A 6,104-nucleotide genomic window follows, 5' to 3' on the forward strand; every position below is an offset into this window, starting at 1 on the left:
AAAGTGAAGGGCATGGTGTCAGTGTTACCGTACCGTATACCGGTACCGTACGAACATTTTAAGGTTCTTAAGTTTAGCATGATGTAGCCTGAATGTATCTGCATATGCCAGAGTTACCAGACTTGGACTTTTAATTACTATGGTAACGGTAGACTACCGGTACCGTATCATCGGACTACCGGTATGCCTTCGCGGTAGAATTATTGTGTGGCAAGATGTAGGCACGAACACGGTATGTCAAATTGGGACTGGTAGCCTACCAGTAACATTGCAGCATTGTGTGGAGCAAGCGATAAACTAAAAAGTGAAACTGCTAAAGACATTTGACTGTTTGAGTGAACTCCGCAGACCTAAGCAAAATGTTAATATGCATTCTAACTATTTGATACCGGTATATTTAATTGCTGAATTCAGGAATTGTCTAACTTCAAATTAGCAGTGGTGTGGCTCTTCGTGCTAAGCCTGTAAGCGGAATAAGCTTGGCATCGCACCTCTTATTACTTACACTATGTCAGTCTGTGTAGGTTCGCAGGTTTAAATGTGGAGATCGTTAGGAATACGCTCGTCACCCCATGGTTATGTGCGAGAGGATTACTGGACTCCTCGTCGCAGTTGGGTGGTTCACATAACCGCTGGTCGGTTACAGCTTCCTCCACCATCTGGTCCATTATCTCTCTCCTGGGATAGATATGTACCTAGATAGATCCTATCGTTAATCCGAGCGAGACACATATCATGTTAATTAACTGTAGTAAAAGTCACTAAAAGCCCGAACTTCCAATTCCATTATAAAATTTGATCGTAAATGACATTAAGTCTATAATGACTACTTGAAACTCTGTCAAGTATTTTGATATAATTTCAGATATGAAGATTAAGGTTATCTAGTCTTTAGGGATATTTCTGCAATGACTGAAGTGAGTCTATTTGTGCCAGAAAGGGGATCAAGAACTTTATAGTTTGCACTTTCAACAAGAGAGCGATGCTCAAATATATGGACACGCAGCCTGAGCGAAGCAGTAGACAAGCTTACCTTTGACGGTTCGCTAAACACTAGAAGCACCAATGTTCGCTGACCTCGTGACTCGCTCGCACAATGAACCGCCACATGGTGGCAATTTTTGATGAGGTCATAGCACAAAAGAAATGAATTCCATGCAGCTCTCAGAAATATTGGAAATATATGAAAGTAATAGCCTTCCGGCAAATCAATCTTAAACCATTGAAAATTTCAAAGCAATTCGTCCAGTAATCAACAAGAAAAGCGGTTTTTCAATATGTGTCAAAGAACAACAACATAATAACAAAACGATCCATATGTCCACTACATGCCCACAAATGAATTGTGACATGGGACTTAATATAGTTTTATCTCCAAAACTATCTCTGTACTTCAAAACTGTGTTTTGAAGTTGATGACCGGCTCACATACTCCACTGTGTATTGGTTCAATCTGCAAATATTCTGAAACTTGAGAATGTTTATGAATTTGAAGTGCTGAAACTTACGTTTCAGTTCAGATTTGGTATCATTGCTGATCATTGCTTCGGACAATTCATTAAAAAGAGATAATAATCGTTCAGCTGATAGAGGTTCCTATTTTGTTATAGTAACTTTACCCTGGTACAAAAATGTATTGAAGATACTTTCTAACACAATAGCTTCGTGTAGTATTTCACTAGTTCTTTGAATATGATTATGTTCAAATTTCATAAAGGAACCATTCTAATCTAGTAATATTTAATATTTATTCAGCATTTTAGCTTATAAGGCAAATGTTAAATGAGAAATCAGACCTAAACTTGTTATTTGTAAAAGGCATATAAAACATTAAACTTTAGTGTATGTTTGCTAATCCATATGTTAGTAAGAGTTGTTTATTTGCCATAATTGCTTCTATTAAAATAATTTTCCTATTTTTGTTAATGTAACTTGGATCAATCATAAAAATCACTCTCATTGTTAATCTTGTTTTATAGTTTATTTATTGCTACTGTTTTTTATGCAAACTGTATTCCAATTGTTGCATCCAAGGTTATCCATCCAGCTAATCTAAACATTTTTATGACAGATCAACTTTTTCATAGATTTCACCTAATAGCACATAGTCAGCCCTATAGTTATCATTTTATTTACACAAACATTTGAAAGAGTGCATTCTCCTGGTCTGATCCTTTACTTCCACAAATATTTTATCATTTCGACTTGCCACTAGTATGCAATCTCACTTACTTTTGTGATTTCCATTTTCGTGTCTTGAAGACATTCTCATAAAAGTCAGTTCCTAACCCTACCTAAAATCACTGAGATCACACAATCGCTGAGATTGAATACCTTTATATGTTTAATAGGTGCTCCCGTGTGTGCATCCCGTCCCAGCAAGTGCACCAAGATGGCACACAGCCTGAACATAGTATGTGTACTAGGTTAGGGTTATCAGGTTTTACGCCATCTCAGTGCACATACTACGGAAGCGTCGTTTAATAACCTAATAGCTCTATTTGTGCTACTGTTCAAATTAATGTCACTGACTTCAACTTGTGTACACAAATTCCAAATATTTATTTTTTTCTTCCAATAACGTGCAACATACTAAATTGTATTTGTTTGAGATTACATTTTTCCAAGATACAGAATTATGTTTTAATTTGCTTTCAGTATTTTTTGCCAATTATTAAACACTATTTATGGGGACTGTAGCATTTGTGTACACGATATTATATACTTTGTCTAGTCCTTGTTTGTTTTGAAGTCAATCAATAAGATGTGATTTTCATTCATGAATCATAACCACTTTGTACTAATGCATTGTCTGCAATCCTAAAATAACTCTGCTAAATTTCTCTGCTACTACTCCATACTGTGTTATTTTGTTCTTGTTATAAGATAAACTTGTTATTTATGTGGGTGGGTGCATATGCTGTTATATATATTCTATAATGAACTTCCTGATTACTTTCTGTAGCAATAGTTTTCAGTGTGTAATCTTGAAAGCTTGCAGTGAAAATATGAATATGTCTTCCCCCAGATAATGTCCTAGCATTTACTAAGTCCTTTGGTTAAGTTCATGTTTTAATATGCCAAACTATGCATGGAAACACATGTAATTGTGTGACAACATTTCGAATCAATATGATATACTGGTGTTATATGCTTTCATTATTATAAAATATTATAAATTAATTTCTCAAAATGTAATAATTTTTTATTGGTTGGATATCCCAATTTTTGTGTTCACATTTTGAACCTTACTGTAAATGATGTAGGATTTCCCATTTTGCATTTATACCCGATATCTTTATAGCATCATGTCATCTCAAATTATGTGCTTCATGTTATCTCACAATGTCATCTCTTTATTTCGGTTCCATTACATTTGAACCCACGTACATTTGAACCCATGACAATTGCACCTGTATGCTATTGCACCTATGGAATTTTTTTTGTTTCACGGATAGTTAAACCCATACTAACCCTAACCCATGGGTTTTAGCACCCGCATGTAGATTGAACCCGTGGATATACGCATGGGTTCAAATGTACATGGGTTCAAATGTACGGTCACCCTTTATTTCCGTTTATAACTTCTTTCTTGCGCGCATGTATGAATAAACATGCATGGTTCACTAACATTTGCATGTTTTCTCATGAATGTCCTGCTTGTAATTTTCTTAAAAGCAGAATGAAAAACTATTGTAATTTATAATTTAACATTGGTGTTCTTTCTTCTATTTTTATTAATTCCCTGTAATCAGAGAAATGCTGATGCTGACACTATTGCTGATACTAAGCACTCCAATTAGCATTTATCCCTCACTCTCTATGCCTTCCAATGTCATATATTTCTTGTTGCTTGTGAACGGTATTTCTTCAAAAACGGGAATATTCAATTCATCACTTTCATTAGGTGCTGTATACATGATTCATTCTGGCCATTTGAAGGAATATACTCTCACTCTCATGTCAGTGCGCTTTCGTTTCTATAATATAAAACTTTCAAAATCATATCATATTACATGAGCCAACTTCAATGTTGCTCAATTTTGAAATGATTGATGATGATGATTTTTTTAAACCTACTTAGTGACAACAACTAGACCATTATAGACCATTATACCACTTTTTAATGGCTTATACCTTACTTTGAGTCCTTCACCATTTACATATCTTAAGTAACCAATGCCATTACCTCAAATTTGAAAATACCATAAAACCTACGATCTCTGGTCGTTCTTAGTGCATCGATTCACGGGCTTGTCAAACTCTCTGGTCATTTAGTTCAGGGACATTTAATTCATCCCTACATATATACCGTTCAATATGTTTTCAATGTTAGTCTAGTCTTGGAAAGTTTTGAGATTGTTTTTATCGTGGAAAACTGAATAAAATGAAATAAAGAGGCCTCCTCATTCACTGTTTTTATCGTGGAAAACTGAAAATGAAATGAAGAGTTTCTAACGCCTCTTCAATCACGTAGTCGTTAGGGGGTTGTGATTAGAGTGGTAGTGACTTCAACATGGCAGAAAGCCAATCTAAAAATGCAATTCTCATACAGTGAAATCCCGTTTCAAAGCTCTTTTGAAACCACGGGAATATTTACCGTAGCGTTGAAACATATTTCGGTAATTAGTATTACACAAATTACATAAAATCGAGTACAAGATATTACCTTAGTCCTTCAACTTCAAAGATTATGAGTCTCACGGAAAAATTGCGGCAGCGGGTTTCTCATCAATTAAATACCTACGAGTGGCCACTGGCCAATACCGAATAGTTCACTGTTTCGAATACATTTGAAGTTGAAGGACTAAGGTAATTAGGGCTGGGCGAAATATTCGAATATTGAATTATTCGAATGGCATTTTACTATTCGAATATCGGGTACCACGTGATCTGCGTCGCTTCGCTTGGACACGGAACGTCTGTGAACCGATCGTGAATTGCGCGAGAATTCACCTACAAGCTCGCTCGCTAACAGACAAATTTGAAAAATCGTTTTTGCGTTGTGGTGTTATTTGTTTTCTTTGCGTTTTGATCGTTCATTTCAATTCCCTATGTTGCACAAAGAGGTACCGACACCGTTCCCTAAATTTAGAAACGTTAAATCAGATGAGGTATTTAAAATAAATATTCCAGATTTTAAACTCCGTTTTGGCGGCACGTGATTAGCCGTTTCATGAATGAACCAAACATGAATTTGTTTAACGAAAATTAAAAGTTGAATTAACTTTTGCGTGAAACCATATATACATAGTATAACACGAACAAGCTATGACCAGAAAGAAATGGCAGGACATAGTTCTTTTAATGTACTTTCAAATAATTCTTTGGTGATCCCTTTCATTCTTGACCAAATAATGTTTCGAAAGTGTAAACATTTCACTCGGGCATGCATGGCGGGTGGAGTGTAGAAATCGTGAACAGGAGTATGGCGTAAAATCAATCGTGAATTTCGATGTAACAACGCGCACTGTCTCGTTTACGAATTGTTGTATCGTCGGAAATGATTACATTCGTTATATTTTGAGCATTTTTGCACTAATAAATAGGGCGTGACATTGTCAAAATTGTCAAGAGAAGTAAAAGTGAATTCGCAAATTCCGTAAATAAAATTGTGAATTACTCGGTAACGATATTAGCTATAATGACCGCGCGGTTTGTTGAAAGAAAACGTCGGAACTTGGAAGAGTTACCGGTAGTTATAAATAGCGCCTGACCATCTATTAGGCACAAAAGTGCAATTTTTTCAGCATTAGGTCGCATATGCAAATTATTATTCAAGAAGCGCTGTTTATTAACGTCATCTCGTCATATGACCACGCAGAAATGCCTTTATTGCCGAATTATTTAGTCACTATTTTAAATCAACATTCGGGATTGACGCAATCGCAGCTCTGCGAGGTTTATCTGTAAAGTAACATAGAAAAGCATAGCAAAGTTAATTACGGTATTGTCTTAATAAATATCTGCATCCCGGTATCGATAATAATATCACCGTTCGCCTAATATTGTGACGGTAAATTTACAAACGTTGATAAGTAATATGAAAGCTAACGCAAATGATAAAAATTAGAATAATATTAATTTGGGTTTTTACATCAATC

Source organism: Styela clava, chromosome 6 (assembly GCF_964204865.1).
Source record: "Styela clava chromosome 6, kaStyClav1.hap1.2, whole genome shotgun sequence".
In the NCBI taxonomy this organism is placed as follows: domain Eukaryota; kingdom Metazoa; phylum Chordata; class Ascidiacea; order Stolidobranchia; family Styelidae; genus Styela; species Styela clava.